This window comes from Ovis canadensis, chromosome 2, assembly GCF_042477335.2.
Source record: "Ovis canadensis isolate MfBH-ARS-UI-01 breed Bighorn chromosome 2, ARS-UI_OviCan_v2, whole genome shotgun sequence".
In the NCBI taxonomy this organism is placed as follows: Eukaryota; Metazoa; Chordata; class Mammalia; order Artiodactyla; family Bovidae; genus Ovis; species Ovis canadensis.
Window position 1 is genome coordinate 82,089,327 of NC_091246.1, and position 9,206 is coordinate 82,098,532.

Below are 9,206 nucleotides of genomic sequence, written 5' to 3' on the forward strand. Positions count from 1 at the left end.
TGGACAGAAGAGTGTGGCAGGTTACAGTCCATGGGGTCACAAAGAGCTGGACACAACTGAGCGACTAACACCTTCACCATCACCCTCTACCCCTCATCCCCTGCATGCATGCGGCTCAGTCATGTAATCCCATGGGCTCCTGCCCACCAGGCTCTTCTGTCCATGGACTTTCCCAGGCAAGAAAAATGGAGTGGGTTGCCATTTCCTTCTCCACAGAGATGAAATTTTATGAGCATAAGAAGAAAGATGAGTTCTGATTAACAATAATCAGTGTTCTAAGTACTTGCCATGGGAAGCACTTTAACACATACTAGCTCATTAAAGAGATAACTTGATGAAGAATAAATGATTTGAGCTAGGTCCTGAAGAATGAATCCAGGGACAGGCTAAAGAAAAGGTTATTTCAGAAAAAGGTAAGTGTTAATAGAATCATGGAGGCCAGGATATTCCAATCATGTTTTGAAAATTATGAACAGAGTGACAGGACTAGCACTCCTCTGAAACAGAACTGGAGAATCAGATTGGAAAACTCAGGGCCAAGTTGTAGACTAAGCAAAGTATGGACATGTTTCTACACAGCAGAACACCTGAGACGCATCTGAGTAGAGTGGCAGGATTGCACAACTAGTCCAAATGAGTAGTGTCAGTGACACAAATGGGTCAAAAAACTTAAAAACACAGAAGCCTTACTCTTGGAAGCAAAATCAGGACTCACAAAGAACCAGCGCATTTCACTTCCAGAGTTCTTGAGCACATCCAGGGTTTTCTTTGATCTCCACAAAAGTGTTTGACTTAGCTTCCTCCTCTAACAAAGTCTGAAAGTGAAAGTTGCTCAGTCATGTCTGACTCTTTGAGACCCCATGGACTATACAGTCCAAATTCTCCAGGCCAAAATACTGGAGTGGGTAGCCTTTCCCTTCTCCAGGGATCTTCCCAACTCAGGGATAAAACCCAGGTCTCCCTCACTGCAGGATTCTTTACCAGCTGAGCCACAGGGGAAGCCCCTTCAAACATCGGTATTTAGCACATACCAAACACTAGTTTTTCTATGTCAATTGTTTAAAAATTTAACAGAATACGACATAAGTAGACAACCTAGGGGCTTTCCTGGTAGCTCAGATGGTAAAGAACCCGCCTGGCAATGTGGGAGATCTGGGTTTGATCTCTGGCTTGGGAAGATCCCCATGAGGAGGGGTATAGCAACCCACTCCAGCATTCTTGCCTGGAGAATCCCCATGGAGAGAGGAGCCCGGTGGGCTACAGTCCATGGGGTTGGAAAGAATTGGACATGGGTGAGCAACTCAGAACAGCACAGTCTAGACCAAGGACAAAGACAAGAACAATAAAAGGTCTTCCTAGGAGACAGGAAATGTGAAGTGGGGCTTGGAATCAAGGTCACGCTAGAAGCCAAGATAACCATTTTGACTGCTGACTGCAGAATGAAAGGAAACTCTTCCCCTTCTGGTCTGTGCTCAGGACACACCCTGACAAACCAGGGATAGACACCCTCAGTGATCACAAAGCACTGCCCTGTGGGAGGACAGTGCTACTAGGTTATATTTGAAGTTCAAGTAAAGGAAGTTTCTCCCCTAACTAACCAGTCTGTGCCCAGGCTAACCATTAGCTAGAGCAGTGGTAAACCATGTTCCAGATGCTATTCTCAATCACCATCCTCTTCGTCTCCAATTATTCTCCTTCCCCAAAACTTTGAAACGCTAGCCACTCAGGAGTTAGAGATACCCTTTGTATGGGGACTTCAATGTCTGCTTGTGAGAAACAGAAGTGCCATGGTCCTTGCTCCTCTCTTACAGAACTTTGTAACTGATAATGATATGCACTCTCCCTAACCAGGGAGGAAGACTTTTCCCTCATGTCACGAAACCTACCCAAGTCCTTCAGTGCCTCTTCCTCCAGTTCCACGACCTGGAGTGTTTGTCAGCATCAGGGCACTGCTGCTGGATTCAAGCAAACTGTCAACGGGAGACATTCACTCAAGGACAGGAGGGTGCCACGTGCCTTCCCCGCAGCTTCTGGGTCCTTACATCAGGCGGTTCTTTCCCCTGCATCCCACTTTAAGGCCTTGAATTCCTTCTGTTCCTTCTTCCTCAGCAGCCATATTCTGATATTGTTTTGGGGAATTAAAACACTGTGTATTAAGAACTTAAACTTTTTCCTCTAATACTTTTGCCAGCAGCTACTTTGAGAGTTTGCTTATATTTTACTGTGGGCTGGGGAGGGGGGAATTTTCTTTTTTTTTTTTTTTAGGAGAGGGATAGAAAGAAAGACAGGCAAGGGGCAGAAGGAGTGGAGTGAGGGCTGTGCAGTGCATAGAAAAACAGGTATTCCACAGTTCCAGATACAATCTCACCACATATTTGTGCTATATTCACATAAGTCCACCTAACCGTCCCTATACATTCTTCCAAGAAGACAGATTTCTTTTCTTTCTTCTTTTTATCTTTTTGCTTGCCATCATTTATGTATGTGTTGAAACCGGATAACGAGATGATTTTGCCAAGTGATCAGAGTTAGAGATCCAATTCATTGCCTATGGGCCACTCTGCATTTCCCTCCATGACACTCGAGGAGTTTATGTAGAGTTTCTAGGTTAGCCAGGAGTCCTGGGTGAATCTGCCCTGCTTGCCAGACATGTGTGGCCGTTCTAGACTGAAGATGGAGCAAAGAAACTGCGCAGCACGTAGTATGGGAAATGGACTGAGAAAGGAGCAGGTGAGGGGATGGAATTTGCAATCCCTTCTTTGAGAGTGAAGATTGGAGTAAGACAGAGATCAGTCAAAAGATTTTTAAGAAAGTTTAATGAGCATAAACCTAAAGCTCCGTAAATGAAATAAATACTTCAGTCTCCGTTCAGTTACATATTTTAGTTGCCAGTCTGTGCTTCTTTGAATACAGCCCATTTATCATTAATTACAGTTCATCCACTGGTCATGTTATGAAAATCAGCTTCAGACTTCAAGTCTACCATGTAATATGTACTGGGAATCTGAAGAGGGCTGACAGGAAAGCGAAAGTGATTGGGAAGCTGATAAATAAGCTACGGACAGAAAAGACTGAGTTATCAGGGACGGTGCATTTTGCTATCAGAGAGTAAAGACAATGAGACTTCACGACACTGTCTGATTCCTTAACTTCCACAAGCTTCATTTCCTTCATTTGTCAAAAAGGTATTGAGAGCACCTCTTCTAGATGAAGTCTGACAACAATTCTGAGAAAGAGCTGTGGTTCTTCAGTCCTTGTAGTAAAACAATGGGTTGGAGCTGGGGTTCTCCCTGACAGTCACAGTCAGATGGGCTTTGCCTTCAGTTTACCTCAGCAATGCGCTCTCTTAGTCTCACTAACCAGAGTCCTTAAGGTTATGACACTTCTCGAGGAAATGTCTGCAGTCACTGCTCCTTCTTATTATTTTTTTTAATCCAAGGCAAAGATTAAAAGATTTGCAGGAATTAGCTCTTATCTATTTCTTTAAGAGAGGCATCAAATCATCTTTGACAGTTGTGAACAACACTGAAAAAAAATCACAAGGACAGAAACAGTGTTGGTATTGCAAGGGAACTGCTCCAATGGGCATAAATATTTTCACTAAAAGGAGGGGGTTGTTTGGTGGAGGGAGAAGGGAAGACTGGGGAAGATCCTACAGAGGCTGTCCTGACAGTCACTGAACCTAATCAATCATCTATTTCCAGGAAACATTCACTGTCTAAAGAGTTCATGCAGAACACAGGTGAAAAAAAAAAATATTGGGCCAAAGAGTACTCTGGTTATCAACTCTTACCTCATTTATCAAACATTACAACTCTAGGTGTTGAGTATTTTGTTAATACTTTGATTATACTTCAAGCCAAATCTACACTCTATAAAACTAAAATATCTAGATTATGGCTTTACTTCACTTTTTCATCATGCCACCTCTAAGGATGCTTCTCAGAGGACTTCAGATGGTTCACAGACTAAAGTACAGAGGAAATATTCTCTGCAGGGTATCAACTAGTACCACTGGAATAGACTATTCTGATTATCATTAGTACTACCTAAGGTAGAAGTCAAAGAGATAAACAAGGCCTTAGTACTAATATTTATGAAGATTTACAGTTTGTCCAGCAGATGTTGTACTCAGGTTTATATATTGTGGAAAGTGGGCTTGATTAAATAAGACACATATGATATATTCTTTTTTATAATAAAGACTATCTTGGGGAGTAATTTCAATTGAGCAAGAAGTAACTTTTCTTCAAGGACATTCTGGAAAGGTTAAAACCATTCTGCCAGCTTCTACCTAGATACCAAGCATTCCTACGGACACTATCCACTGGCCCTAAGTTTCAGCAATGTCTACACGAACAAACAGCAGCAGCATTCTGCCCTTCAACCCTTTGAAACTTTGTGTAATTTTCCTACTTCCTCATAGAGTGAAAAATATCCATGATTTATCACCATTCTATTCAGTTCAGTTCAGTTCAGTCCCTCAGTCATGTCCAAGTCTTTGTGACCCCATGAATCGCAGCACGCCAGGGCTCCCTGTCCATCACTAACTCCCAGAGTTTACCCAAATTCATGTCCATCGAGCCGGTGATGCCATCCAGCCTTCTCACCCTCCGTCGTCCCCTTCTCCTCCTTCCCCCAATCCCTCCCAGCATCACAGTCTTTTCCAATGAGTCAATACTTTGTATGAGGTGGCCAAAGTATTGGAGTTTCAGCGTCAGCATCAGTCCTTCCAAGAAACACCAAGGACTGATCTCCTTTAGGAGAGACTGGTTGGATCTCCTTGCAATCCAAGGGACTCTCAAGAGTCTTCTCCAACACCACAAAGCATCAATTCTTTAGCACTCAGTTTTCTTCACAGTCCAACTCTCGCATCCATACATGACCACTGGAAAAACCATAGCCTTCACTAGATGGACCTTTGTTGGCAAAGTCAAAGTTAAATAAAAAGTTTGAAAAGAAGGAAAAGAGAAAAAAGTTGCAGAAGATGCAAACTAGCATTGAGCCCACTGGCATTATTTTGGTTTCATTTACCTTGATCTGGTCAAGTCTGTTCCAAAATTATTCTATCATTCATTTATTTGTAGTTACTAAGTACTTATAAAGGTCTTATTATTTATTTATATGTAGTATGTGAGATTTTGTAAATTCTGCTTTTCCCAAACCGTAATTGACCTTGTCTTTTTGTTTTCCATTGACTCTGAGGAAGAAAATATTTAACTTTCATATTCAATAGTAGAAATTTTATAATAGTCTTGGGGCTAAAGATCTTCTCCTTTTCTCTAAATCAACTTTTTCTTTCTTCCTGCCTTCCTTCTTTCCCTCCCTCACCTCTCTCTACATTGCTGAGTAACACTCCTGAGCTAATATTATTTCCCTCACCTCTGCATGGGATAACACTTCTAAGAGGGGACTAGAGAAAAGATATTGTATGACAATCCTAGAAAGCATTCATCATAGTCCTCCTTTCAGCAATGAGGACACTGAAGTTCAGAGAAGTCACCTTCTGGCACAAGGTCACATGGCAACTAAAGAGCCTCTTGATAAAGGTGAAAGAGGAGAGTGAAAAACTGACTTAGAACTCGACATTCAGAAAACGAAGATCATGGCACCTGGTCCCATCACTTCATGGCAAATAGATGGGGAAACAGTGGAAACAGTGACAGACTTTATTTTCTTGGGCTACAAAATCACTACAGATGGTTACTGAAGCCATGAAATTAAAAGACACTCGCTCCTTGGAAGAAAAGCTGTGACAAACCTAGACAGCATATTAAAAAGCAGAGACGTTACAATACCAACAAAGGCTGGTCTAGTCAAAGCTATGGTTTTTCCAGTAGTCATGTATGGATGTGAGAGTTGGACCATAAAGAAGGCTGAGCACTGAAGAACCGATGCTTTTGAACTATGGTGTTAGAGAAGACTCTTGAGAGTCCCTTGGACTGCAAGGAGATGAAACCAGTCAATCCTAAAGGAAATCAATCCTGAATATTTATTGGAAGGACTGATGTTGAAGCTGAAGTTCCAATACTTTGTCCACCTGATGCAAAGAAGTGACTCATTGGAAAAGACCCTGATGCTGGGAAAGACTGAAGGCGGGAGAAGGGGACAACAGAGGATGAGATGGTTGGATGGCATCACCGACTCAATGGACATAAGTTTGAGCAAGCTCCAGGAGTTGGTGATGGACAGGGAAGCCTGGAGTGCTGCAGTCCATGGGATCACAAAGAGTCAGACATGACTCAGCTACTTAACTGAACTGAATAAAGCCCATACGGTACAAAATTTAAAGCAACATGATGTAACTACCTGCTATAAATGGTTATGTTCAAGACACATTAATAGTGGAAAGAACATGCTTGGGAATGAGTGCGGGTTTGTGCTTTAATGGATTTATCATTATTAATTTAAAAAACCACATAACACAAATTTTAAATACATACACCACCTAATACTTTTAGAAAAGAGTGGCATATATAAATGCTTCATTCATTAATAAAGCATTGTATGAGTAGGAACATTTCTAGAGCTATTTAACAGGAAAATGACAAAACATATTATTTTGACAGGACTGGTCAATTTGATAACTTTTAATCAAAAAAAGTCATAAATGTGTGGCTTAGCTAATATATAATAACAATGATCTATGCTTTGAGATATTTCAAATCCTAAAAGATGATGCTGTGAAAGTGCTGCACTCAATATGTCAGCAAATTTGGAAAACTCAGCAGTTGCCACAGGACTGAAAAATGCCAGTTTCATTCCAATCTCTAAGAAAAGAAATGCCAAAGATTGCTCAAACTACCAAACAATTGCACTCATCTCACACGCTAGTAAACTAATGCTCAAAATTCTCCAAGCTAGGCTTTAGCAATACATGAACTGTGAACTTCCAGATGTTCAAGCTGCATTTAGAAAAGGCAGAGGAACCAGAGATCAAATTGCCAACATCTGCTGGATCATTGAAAAAGCAAGAGTTCCAGAAAAACATCTATTTCTGCTTTATTGACTATGCCAAAGCCTTTGACTATGTGGATCACAATAAATTGTGGAAAATTCTGAGAGAGATGGGAATACCAGACCACCTCAACTGCCTCTTGAGAAACCTGTATGCAGGTCAGGAAGCAACAGTTAGAACTGGACATGGAACAACAGACTGGTTCCAAATAGGAAAAGGAGTACGTCAAGGCTGTATATTATCACCCTGCTTATTTAACTTATATGCAGAGTACATCATGAGAAACGCTGGACTGGAAGAAACACAAGCTGGAATCAAGATTGCTGGGAGAAATATCAATAACCTCAGATATGCAGATGACACCACCCTTATGGCAGAACGTGAAGAAGAGCTAAAGAGCTTCTTGATGAATGTGAAAGAGGAGAGTGAAAAAGTTGGCTTAAAGCTCAACATTCAGAAAACGAAGATCATGGCATCTGGTCCCATCACTTCATGGCAAATAGATGGGGAAACAGTGAAAACAGTGGCTAACTTTATTTTTTGAGGCTCCAAAATCACTGCAGATGGTGATTGCTGCCATGAAATTAAAAGACGCTTACTCCTTGGAAGGAAAGTTATGACCAACCTAGATAGCGTATTAAAAAGCAGAGATATTACTTTGCCAACAAAGGTCTGTCTAGTCAAGGCTATGGTTTTTCCAGTGGTCACGTATGGATGTAAGAGTTGGACTGTGAAGAAAGCTGAGCACCAAAGAATTGATACTTTTGAACTGTAGTACTGGAGAAGACTCTTGAGAGTCCCTTGGACTGACTGCAAGGAGATCCAATCAGTCTCTCCTAAAGGAGATCAGTCCTGGGTGTTCACTGGAAGGACTGATGTTGAAGCTGAAACTCCAATACTTTGGCCACCTGATGTAAAGAGCTGACACATTTGAAAAGACCCTGATGCTGGGAAAGACTGAGGCCAAGAGGAGAAGGGGACGACAGAGGATGAGAGGGTTGGATGGCATCACCAACTTGATGGACAAGTCTGGGTAAACTCCGGCAGTTGGTGATGGACACGGAGGCCTGGCACGCAGCGGTTCACAGGGTTGCAAAAAGTTGGACATGACTGAGCGACTGAACTGATGCTTTGAGACTAAAAACTTTCACATCTATTACCTATTTCAACTTTAAAACCCTTAGTTGGAAGATACTATCCCCATTAAGAAATATACTTGGCAATACTAAGTATCTGGCCTTAATAAAGGAAAGACTTATGGCTCTAATTTTATTTTTTTCTCCTTCAAGTAGGGAACATTTTCCACAATCCCATTCAAATTCTTTAGCAGCTAAACTATCTTCTCTAGTATTTAGAATCCCTGTATGGAAAGTTAAAGCTACTTCAATAATTTTTTCTTGTTTTCACTTGAAAAATAGTTAAGTTTTCTAAGTAATAACATCACCACAAGTGAAAGTTGCTCAGTTGTGTCTGACTCTGTGACACTATGGACTATACAGTCCATGGAATTCTACAGGCCAGAATACTGAAGTGGGTAGCCTTTCCCTTCTCCAGGGGACCTTCCCAACCCAGGGATCAAACCCAGATCTCCCACATTGCAAGCAGGTTCTTTACCAGCTGAGCTACAGGGAAAGCCCAACATCATCACAAATTATCATGGAATATGTGATCCATGGTCATCAGGGAAAACCTACCAACATTCTTCCACTTTAGGACTTCCATTTCCAACTTTCTCAGGAGCTCATCTACCTGCAAAGGATCACTTCTGCACAGCTGGTATAAACATATACATTCATTGGGATTTCAGTGCCTTATAAAGGTTTAAGATGATTCTTGGCTCTTAACTGACTTCCAATATTTAGGTAATTGAAAAGCATGATTTCTTTTGTAAATACCCATAAACCATTTTATTAACAAGTGGGGACTGAGAATGCGTTATAGGCTTACCCCTCCCAATGTCCAAACCTAGAAATTAGGCTTACATGTACTAGTCATCTGCTCTCTAGTACGGAAAAACATCACCCTTCATCACACCTAAAGAAAAGCATGCTGCAGGATCCAAACGGAGGCCCTCACCTCAATCTTTAACAGTATGAACCATCAAGAGGTGGATCATACACCTTGAAGCTGATTTTATAATCAACTGTGATTGTCACTTGGGAGTAGTCCTCTTTAAAACCTAATAATGTTTCCTTAAATCCTTGGGGTGGGGGGAAGGGAGGTGGAAGGGAAGGGACTGAAGCATTTA